Below are 11,542 nucleotides of genomic sequence, written 5' to 3'. Positions count from 1 at the left end.
GTTTTCTGCCCACTGCATACCCAGCCTGCTAACTCTCAGTGTGCAAATGGGTCCTTTTACACTTACCTTGAAGTCTCCTACAGTTTCTTAACACCGCCACCCACCTCCAACACCCAGCCAGACTGGAAGCCCACGGGCATCATCCTCTAGGAAGGAAGGAGCTAGATAAATCCCAAATTCACAGTAAGAAGGAAAGCAGTTCCTGTGAAAACTGCTTCAAAAGTCCCAAAGAGGCCGACATAGCCACCCCACCAGCAGGGATCAATCAAAATGTGCTGAACAAGGAAGGAATGAATGGGTGAGTAAACGGATGATGGATGCAGCTTGCTCTTAAGGTGCTAATGTGCCATTCAGAATTCATTCCCTGACTGTGAAAGTAATCGTCCACATTTGATGAGTGCTTACTATACTAGATGGTGTGGCCAGTACTTCACATGGATCACGTCTTTCAATCTACCCAGCAACCACCCAATGGGATGGTGTGCAGAAAAGAATGCACATTAACAGGCTTGAGGCTGTTATCCTTAGAAAGGTTTGCTGGCAAGGTTAACCCTTGCATGGGAACTTGGATTTCGGGAGGGGATGCACCATTCTCTTATAAGAATGGCTCACTATGCCCAAATGAATTACACGAACAGTACAGTTTATGCTGAACGCCTGCTTTTATTCCTGGCGTTTGGGGTTTTGGTACATGCCAGGCAAAGGGTGCCTGTGTGACCAGCTCCCAGTAAAAACCCTGAACGCTGAGTCTCTTACAAGGTTCTCCGAGAAAACATTTCACACATGTTGTCACAACTTGTTGCTGGGGGATTAAGAGCATCCTGTGTGGCTCCACTGGGAGAAGAATCTTGGAAATCTGAACTTGGTTTCCTCTGGATTTCATTCACCTCTTCTCTTTGTTGGTTTTGCTTTGTATCTTTTTGCTGTGATAAATCATAGCTGTGTGACTATATGATGAGTTCTATGAATCCTCCTAGCAAATTACTGACCCTGGAGGCAGTCTTGGGAACCCCTGACAAAGGTGGGTATAGTTCTTATCCCCATTTTACAGATGTGCTTTGGGTGGTGAAGTGACTTGCCCAAGGTCACACAGCTCGAAAATCTGGCACCGGCATGAGGCCCCCGGCACACAGGCTCCAGAAGTTACACGCTCAACCCACTCAACTGCATTGCCCTGCTGCCAAAGGCTGTCCCTTCTCACGACAGGAACCAGACTCCTGCTCAAAGAAATTCTTCTTCCATTCCTGCTGTGCAAACAGTTTTGACAGGAACTGCTGTAACTCGGGCTTGACTGAGTGTCAGACCAACCAGACAGCCCTGTGGGGTAACACACTTTCCCGTGAAGGGTGCTGGCCACCCTGGCCAGCGATTAACAAGATGTAAGGTCAGATGTATTACTGCATCCCAGGAAGCAGATCCCGCCTAGTATCCTTTGTCTCCTGTCTTACAGGCAGGACTCGTGGTCCTCGAAACAGGAAGGGGCATTTTTTTTTTTTGGAACAAACAAACAGTAAATTACATTCATTTTCCTGCCATCAGCAACATGCCAACTTTAGCAGCAGCTGATGTACAATCACGAGGGTTTTAAGGCCCAAGACATGCCTGGGTTTTAAAAACCCACATGGCCACATTTCTTTCTGGAACTCGTATAATGGTGCTGGTCTGCCCTTGACAAGGCACAAACTTGGGAGATAGTGTCTAGGTTCAAATTATGGCTCTTATTTTTAATGACCTTGGGCAAGTTTCTAAATATTACTGAGCCTCAGTTTCCTTATCAGTAAATTGGAGCTAACATCTGTCTCACAGGGCTCTAGGGAGGGTTCGATGCAATAATCTATAGCAAATGCTTAGCCCAGAGCATAGCGTACAATACTCACTAAACAATAATGCTTATGTTATTTATACTCATCATCATCATCGTCATCATCATCACTATGTTTATAGCATTCTAAAGCTGATCCTTGAGCTGCTGAATTATTTTTCCAGTTACCAAAGTTTTAAAAAAGCTCACTATGAAAGATCTCTAGGTATTGATATGATATCATCTCCAGGCTACACTGTCAAGTAAAAAACCACAAAGTACAAAAGAGGACCCTTCAGTACTCCAACTCTCCATGTAGCAAGAGAAGGGGACATAGGAAAATATACATGTGTTGGCTAATCTGCACACAGGAAATACAAGAAGGATAAACCGGAAACCAAAGACACTGGTTACTTCAGGTCGTGGATGGGAAAAGGGTGGAAAGGATGGGGAAATGGAATGGGCGGTGGGAACGAGAGGGCTGCACGTTTCTCTGTGTCTATTTGTATATGACACTTAGAACCATGACAACATTCGACATGCTCAAAAAATAAACAATGAAAATCAATCGTGTGTGTGTGTGTGTGTGTGTGTGTGTGTGTGTGTGTGTGCAGACTCAAAATGCAATATAGACAGCAACAAATGAACACAACTGGATTACAGAGGAATAACACCACAGCGAAGGGGGTGGGAAGGAAAAGAACTAGCCTAAGCCACCCAGAAAGCCATTATGTTGATTGGATTCTATAAGCTAAAGAAAAAAAGAATTGCACACAAGTACAGTACTCTAGTTATATTTGTTTGTCACAGGGGTTTGGATAAGCAATTCAGAAACGACCTTTTGTGAGCACTGGGCTTGAACAAATAAGTAAATATATTGCAGATAGTAAGAGCGAGTTCTCACTATCGGACGAAGACATTACAAATAAGGAAAGTGGGGCGCCTAAAATGAACCCTGAGACTCTGGGCTGGATTTGAAGACATTGGTATGAACTCAAGGTTCAGATGGAAGGGCGGGGAGGGGAGGGGACCAAGCAAGACTCCTTGGATAAGTGGTTGATTCCAGGGGGAAAATACAAGATGAACCTGGAGTGGCTTGTGTTGCCAGAAAGTAAAGAAGGGATCAATCTATAATGAAGGCGTATCAAACGGGCACAGGCGTCGACCTGGAGGTGCCCCCAGCGGCCAAAGCTAGAATAAGCTGAGCAAAAAAATAAACAACGGTAGTACTAGATTGTAACCCAGAGAGTAAAATAAATATCTGTGAGCCCGTACTGATATCATAAATTACTGAATAAATAAGTAAACGAGGAAAAAGGGAACGTTCTTCGTTACGAAAGAATTCCAGTTAATAACCATAGAAGGGGTGTGGGAAACAGAAAGCCGCCATTAAGCGAACACCATCGTAGTAACTGTTAGAGGCAAGACCCAGCGATGGACGTGCACATGACAAGGATCAGCCCTGCAGGTCACCTGTCAGGGATCAGGGAAGAAAGGCTGCCTACAGGCTTTTGGACATCTGAGAGCATTTCTTCCTAAACCTCACTACATCACTCCTCCATTCAGAATGGCACCGCCCTCCCACCTCCTTAAAAAGTCCCCATCACAGCACCATGCAGCCCAAGAGACTTCATGCCCACCCGCTCCCCGTGCTCTGGCTACGCTGGCTTCCTGGCTCCTCCTCGAGCGCCGGGGGCACAGCCCTACCTCAGGACCTGTGCACCTGCCATTCCCTCTGCCTGGAATGCCTTTCTCCAGGGGTTAGCATGGCTCACTCCTCCATTTATTTAGGTCTCTTTCACCATTGTGCTGTCTACAGTAGAAACTCCATCCTCCACCCTCAGTTACCCTAGTTCTTACTCTACTTTTCTTCCTTTTCTTTCACAGGAAAAGTCATCAACTTTGTGTTGCGCTATCTGATGAACACACACTCACTTGAAAACTTTCATTCACCACTTTTGAAGGAGCTGCACTGTATAGCACCTACATCGGGTATCTAATAAATACTTGCTGAATATACAAAAGAACCTATACAAGAAGGGAGTGGAAGTGGGTAATCATAGCGAGCATTTGCTGAGTGCTTGGCATGGGCTAAGACTTATGCCCTATATTTTACAGACAGCATCTCATCGACTCTTCACCAAATTTCATTTTACAGATAAGAAAACTGAGGCCCAGAATTGAAGAAGCTTGACACTGCTAATAAACAATGTCAAACCTTGCTCTTGACTCATCTGCTCTACTGCCTCCTTAGATATTTGTAAGGCTCGGTTCAGCTCCAAAAGACGAGCCTTTATGAGACAAAGGAAGAGAAAAGAGAGTGAGAATATGAATAATTATAAATGAATTAGCTACCATTCAATTAACCAGCTCTTTGGCTCTGCCCTCGTACCTTCTTCAAGAATTACTCATGAGACTTCCTGCCTTTCAGGGATGCTCAGCTGCAGTCTCTGTCAGAGGGAGTCTATCCTGTTATGATTTACATCTGCACCATCAGACTCTGCTAAGGCAACTGCCAGCAGATCGCAGGCGGCCAGCCGAGCGCCTGGCAGAGGCTCAGAGAGAAGCCAGTCACTGACAGCAGCTGTCGGCGGCTGCCTGCCTGCATGACCCGCTGTGGGGCTCAGACAGGCTCTGGACAAAGTCTGTACTTTCCCCTTGCACCCCCATTTCCACAAAGGGAAGATTAGGTGGAAGACTGACTCTGTCTAAAATCACTCTGACAAAGGCAGATGAGGGCTGGGGAGACTCCATTCCACTTTAAATTTAAATTCGCCACTTTGCAAGGAGTTCTCTATGAACTTTTCAAAGCGGGGATCAGGCCTCTCCAGGGGGTTGGTTTATTCCCCCATCTGAGTCCTCTCCCTCCTTAGAGCCTGGTTGTCACAGTTCTGAATGGCACTGCTCAGTAAAGCAAACAAAAAAAATGTTTAAACTAGATGGAAGTAGACAAAGGACTAACATGATTGCCAACTTTTTATTTTACCCGCAAAGAGGGCATAAAAATGTGTGCAATAATCTCTGCTCACCACTGCCCTAAATGAAAAGCTGCTTTAGCGTCCAATATGCAGTATTTGGGGAGCATGTCGGAACTAGAAGGGAACCAGGAGACACCTCAGTGTTGCCAGATGGTGACGCCCTCAGAACAAAGACCTGATCTTTCTATGCATACATCTGGAACACGGCAGGTAATCCACACGGGTTCATTCAATAATTAATTCTCACATTTCACAGATGAGAAAACTGAGGCCCAAGAAGGCAACTTAGGACTTACCCAAAGTCACATGGCTATTTAGGATCAGACTGCTCTAGAATCCAGTCCTCATGCCTCCAAGTCTAGACTCTTTCAGCTACACTAGGCTTTAGGTAGGGTGCTGCAGGGTCACGCCCTGCCCAACCCCACATCAAGGATCAGATTCAGGAGAGACCCCAAGAAAAGCGGTCATGAAAGTCCCTCTTCCACAGGACCAGAACTCTCTAAGCCTTGGCTAGTGATGTTCTCCCCCAGGCATGCCTGTGGCTCCCAAGCTAACAAGGAAAGGGTTCATGGCCACCCTGGTCCTCAAAGATGACCAAGGATGCAGTGTGGGCCTGTGGTCTGCTCTTGCTACCCAGACTCCCGGTAGTAATCACAAAAAAAGGGTTGGACAAGGGCTGCAGTGCCAGAGCCTCTCTGTTCATCCAGAAGAGCCATGATTTCAGCTCATCAGACCTGCAGCATCTCTCAGGCTGAGGCAACAGCTCCGGCCATAGCTCCAGCCGTAGACTCTCTGTGGTTGGCCAAATAAGTAACAACTGCCACCTCCACTCTCTGCTCCAGGATGCTGCCAGTGTGTACCAGAGGTAGCCCAAATAATCAGAAGCAGGAGCCTTAAGCTCTTCTGCAAAATTGCCATCCTTGCTTTGTAAATTCAAGATATAAGTCACTGTGAAAAATTTAAATGACAGAGAAATGTACAAAAGCAAATGTAAAAATTACCCCAAGTTGCCGCCGCCAAAGGAAACCCACTGTGGCCATTTTGGTTGACATGTTCCTGAAGCATAGTCTCACAAACCATAATGTGCAATGGATAGCCCTAGGACCTCGTTAAAATAAAATGCAGTGGATCTGGAGTAGAGCCTGGGATTCTGCATCCCCGATATGTTCCCAGGGAACACTGATGCTGGTGGTTCCTTCACCAGCAAAGGACCACTGTCTTGTTTGTTGCTCCATCCCCCATGCTCCGAACAGGGCCTGGCACATAAGTTACTCAGTAATTACTGACAGAATTAATAAACAGAAGTCAGAGTATATCTGGTTAAATGCACCCATGAAGTATTATGCTATTCTGAATCCTACTCTTGTCACTGTGACATTTTTTCATGTTGATAACTACAGGTGCACACCATCACTTTTGGTAGTTAAGAGTAATTTTACTGCATCTCAGTATCCACGGGTCCTATTACTGGTGGATATTTGGGGCGTTTTCAAATAAACAGTGCACATCCAGATGTATATGTTATTTTCCCCACTTGTATAATATCTCTTTAAGGTATAACTGCTAAGTCGAAGGACATACATATTTCACATTTTGGCATCCTTTAGATCAACTTCCTCCTCCCTAAGGAGCTGGTACTGCCTTCTGGCCGCAGACGGCCACGGGGAAGGCCTCCACCCAGGACTGTCTGAGATGCGCTTACTCTCTTCGGCTGGCAAGGATCCTCCTAGACGCGCCCAGGCTGGGGATACTCCACGGATCCTCCACGGTGATGTTAAGTTGGTCCTTCACTGCTGCCGGTGCTCATGATTCTCCATCTAGCTCTGTCTCGCTTCATTTTAACATCCGTGCATTTCATTACTTTGCGGAGTAAGGGACATTCCTATCTGGTCAAGGAAACCATGACTCTTCTTTTCGTCTTTTTAAATGTGCCCTGGGTGCCGGGCATCAATCTTGCTGGGGCTGATTTCCCTGGGTCACACCGATCGTGGGCTGACGCCAAGCGTCCCTCCTTCCGGGACACGCTCCTGACTTCCCCAGGCTGCACTTTCCCAATAAGGACGCTGACAAAGGGCAGGTTCTCGCGCCACTGGCTGTCCCGTTTCCCAGTATTTCTCCAGGATCTCCTGTCCTATGTGGCAGTCTTTCATGAAGATGGGGGTCAGTGATCCTCCTGCAGCAGAATCTTCAGCGATGCTTGTGAAGGCACAAATTCCTGGGCCTCTCTCCAGGGGAATATGTATTTTATTAAGCACACAGAGGATTCCGATACACACTCACGTGTGAATACCCTACTTAGACAGAGTCTATCTACGTCTCATGCCCAGAGAGCAAATGACCTCATCAGTCCTTTCTTCCTGATAGCGCCACTGCCAAGAATTCTAGCTACAGAGCCAATGTGGGGCCTATTATGGCCATCACCCTCCTTGAGTCAGGTCTAACACTCACATCTCAGATAGTGTAGTTACCACCCACAAGGCAACCCCAGGCCTTGTTATGATCTTTCCCCTTTTAAGCAGGTTCTCTCTTCTTCCACGTTCATGTGCAGGAAACAAATAACTCTGCTTTACACACAAAAGCTGTGGGCTCATATTCAGACAGTTACTGTCCTAGCAAAAAGGCCCTTTTAGAACTTTAAAAGTCTTAACCAGTTCTGACCACTTTTTAAGGCTTTACACTTTACCTGTGCACAATACAAAATAGGGCTAAAGGGGCCAAAGAATTTTTACTGCCCCCTCTTGGCCAATAACAAAATATTCCTAAGGATCCTACTACCTGTCAGGCACTGAGTCCCTTGTGAGGCAATTCAACAGCACTCCCTGAGTGACCCGGGACACAGGTAAGTGAGCCTCTGTATGCAGTACTGTGAATGCTCTGATGGGGGAGCTAGAGGACACCCAACCTCAAATTGGGGGTGTGGGGGTGGGGGGGGCAAGGTGGGTGTCAGAAAAGGCTTCTCGGAGGAAAGCCAGCCTCAGGGGAGGTACTCCACACACACCTAAGGGTGAAACCAATGTAATTCTTAGACAGTCTGAGGTCTTATTTATTTAATTATTCATTCCATTAACATTCATTCACAAACCCAGAGTAATACCTGCAAAGAATGAGGATGCACAGGAGATAGCTATGCCACAGATGAAAATTCAGTCCGGGTGGGGCTGAGGCGCGAAGGCTGTGCCAGGAAGTGGGGACAGCACGGAGGAAGGAACGATGCGTTAACGGAAGAACTGAAAGGGAGTCAATATGAACCCCCTTGGCTTCTCATATCAGTAAAAGTACCCAGTATCTTTTTCTTTAATTAAAAAAATTAAAAACCTTATTCTTGGGGGGAAAAAAAAGTGCTATGAGCTAGGTGCAATTCAACTCATGCTAAAGACTTGAGAATTTTAAGTGCCATACTAAAGTATAAATTAGAAAAAAATCAAATTATAAAATTCACATAATCTGAATCAACATGCACGCACCCCCAAAGTGACTGACCACATGCAGCCATCATTGGCTAAAACTTCGCAAAAAGTAAGGGATCTGAAATTGTTACTATATCAGTCCCCTAGTATTATTTTGTAAAATGTCAAATTGTGGTTCCTTTTAAAAGTTAAAAAAGACTGCACGGTTGGAAGCAAGAAAGCAAAAAAAAGGCCTTATAAAATAACAGACTTTCAAAAAGTGCCATGCCCAGATTCTCTAAGAAGTCTAGGAGGGGGAAAATAAATACGTCCTTCATTCTTGTTCTAAACAGAAGACAAAAAGCCCAGTAAGCCAAATCCACACCTGGAATTCTAGCCTTTACAAATTCATTATTGCTTGTTCAAAAAAGCTCTTTGCTTGTTCCAGCAATTTAACTCCACGCGACTACTGAAGTGGACTCTAAGTTTTATTGATCAAATGTCACAAAGTATTAATTTTTTTTTGTATTTTCCCCTTTAATTCCCTCCCCCTAACTTCCACCCCCAACCTACATAAGGACGCTGCTGTCTCCCCTCAAGAACTGGATCTCTGAAGGCGAGGTGTCCCCTCCCACGTGCTCCTGGCGCACACCCGGGGCCTGGGGGACCGGGGCTCAGACAGTGGCTCCACCTGGGGCACGAACCCAGCACCTATACCCTTGGGGCTAAGAGTCAGAGGGCTTAGATAGAACTGGGTTTCTATCCCCAGTTCTGCCACATAATAGCTAAGACCAAGTGTGTGTGGGGCGGGGGGGCAGGTTGCAAAGAGAATCAAACATTCACACATAACTTCAGCTAGCAAGAAGCTCCTAGCCAAGGAACACCTGGTCATGAAGGAAAAAAAAGAAGAAAGAGGACAATAAACAGATAATTGTAATGAGATGCGATAAGTGCTACATAAGGTGTATAATTATTTGCCTTTCGACACTGTATTATAGTAGTTAAGAATGTAGAGTTACATTTCAGCCTGCCTCCATTCAAATCTTGGTTCCACCACTTACTGGTTATGTAAATCATGATACGTTATTTCACCTCTCTGTGCTTCCTTTTCCTCATCAGGGAATGGAGATATTAACAGTACCTATCTTGTGAAGTTGCTGTGGAGATTAAATGAGACATTATAACATTTGCTTAGTTTTCCTCTGGAACACAGCATTAGCTGTGATAGTTAATACTATATTAGCTATTGTTATATATACTACATATCAGCTATTATTATTTGATATTATACTATACAGTATCATGTAGGAGTGTTATATAGTATCACACAGTATTATTGCACAGGACTAGCTATTATTATTACTGTTATCACTTATTACAATTATTTTGAAACAGGTTCTGCCCAGCTGGGGACACTCACTCCATCTGTGAGAGGGTGGCCTGAGTTGAAGAGGAACTCAAAAAAAGAGTTTGACTCACTCGGCCTGGGGGACCCAGGGGACAAGGCACAAAAGAGTGTTATTTTAGTTGAATGTGAAAGATTAGGAGTATGTTGATGAAAAAGGACAGGGAAGGGCATTCTAGGCAAATGAATGACATGAACGAAAGCTCCAAGTTGTGCGAGGTTATGGCTTATACCGAGATCTGGGAGAAGTCAGGGCATCTGTAATGCAGAATGTGTGGCAGGAGGTGAGGCTGGGAGAGAGGCAGTCAAGAGGTTGGACACTTACTCTGCAAGCCGATGGGCTTCTTTATAAAGGAAAGTAATGAGTCGGATGTTTTTGTTTGTTTGTTTGTTTTATGAAGGAAATCTTTATGAATGGATATTGATATTGTGAGACTATAAGTCAAGGAAATATCCTCCTCATTTCCAAAAAGCTCTGAGAGAACTGAAGAGAGCCAAGTCTATAATATTCGTTGGGCTTTCATAAGGAAAGGCACTATAAACAATATGGGAATTCAAAGTGCCTGTCGTTGCCTTTTAAAATAATTTCATTATTAGGAATGACAGGAACAAGTGTTGGCGAGGACGTGGAGAAAAGGGAACCCTCGTGCACTGTTGGTGGGACTGCAAATTGGTACAGCCACTATGGAAAACGGCCCGGAGATTCCTCAAAATATTTAAAAAAGAATTACCTTATGACCCAGTAATTCCATTTCTGGGTGAGGCCTTACTTTTCAGAGGCCTTACTTTTCAGAGGCATCATTCTTTCTTGCCCGCTGGGCCCCTGACAAGCCTTTGAGGTTTTTTCTGGGTATTTATCCCAAGAAAACCAAAACACTAATTCAGAAAGATATATACACCTTTATGTTCACTGCAGTGCTATCTACAACAGACAAGGTATGGAAGCAACCTATGTGCTCACCAACAGACAACTGGATGAAGAAGCTGTGGTACATACATACGATGGAATATTACTCAGCCATAAAATAAATAAATAAATAAAATCTTACCATTTGCAGCATGGATCAACCTAGAGGCTATCATACTAAGCAAAATAAGTCAAACAGAGAACGACAAATACCATATGATCTCACTTATATGTGGAATCTAAGGAACAAAATAAATGAACAAACAAAACAGAAACAGACTCATAGATACAGAGAACAAACTGGTGATTGCCAGATGGGAAGGGGTTTGGGTGAAAAAGGTAAAGGGATTAAGAAACGCAAATTGGTAGTTGCAAAACAGTCACAAGGATGTGAAGTACAGCATAGGGAATATAGTCAATAATATTGAAATAACTATGTATAGTGCCAGGTGGGTACTAGACTAATCGGGGGAATCACTTCATAAATTATATAAATGTCTAACTACTATGCTGTATGCCTGAAACTAATATAAAATAATATTAAATGTAAAATCTAATTAAAAATAAAAAATAACAAGAAAAAAGAATGACAAGAAAAAAGGCAAAACAAGTTAGCAAGTTTGGGATTAGGAAATTATCTTTAAGACCTAAAGGTTTTTTTTTAGGTTATTTATTTTGGCTATTTCTAATGCATATGCATGTGGGTATGAAGGTGTGTTTGTGTGCATGTATATTGCAATGAAAACACCAAAGAATCTATAAGCAGGAAACCCAGAAATCCCCAACTGATTATTCTACAGACAAACCTTGAGAGAAAAAGAGCTCTAAAAAGATAATAAATAAATGTGGGTCAGATAACTTAGCCTCCGGAGGCTTTTCATGGCTTGCAGGGAAAACTTCCTAACAGTGGATCAGTCCCCGGGATTAAGAACAGATGTGGGAACAGACACGGCTAGAACAGAACAGCGCCCACCTTCAAAAGAGCATTTCAATGAAGGCATCACCCAGCTCCATGAAAGGTGATACCCAAGGGACAACTCCTGAGAAAAATGAGGCGGAAAGGTG

General features: G+C 44.2%; 1 protein-coding gene across 6 annotated transcripts in view; it reads right to left on the bottom strand.

The window, feature by feature from the left end:
- LDLRAD3 (low density lipoprotein receptor class A domain containing 3) overlaps positions 1 to 11,542 on the bottom strand; it is a 187,068-nt gene that overhangs the window by 129,573 nt on the left and 45,953 nt on the right. The window lies entirely within an intron of this gene.

The sequence above is a fragment of the Pteropus vampyrus genome, unplaced genomic scaffold (genome assembly GCF_000151845.1).
Source record: "Pteropus vampyrus isolate Shadow unplaced genomic scaffold, Pvam_2.0 Scaffold31, whole genome shotgun sequence".
Lineage (NCBI taxonomy): Eukaryota > Metazoa > Chordata > Mammalia > Chiroptera > Pteropodidae > Pteropus > Pteropus vampyrus.
Note: the sequence above shows the minus strand (reverse complement) of the source record. Positions and strands in the feature narration are given on the sequence as shown.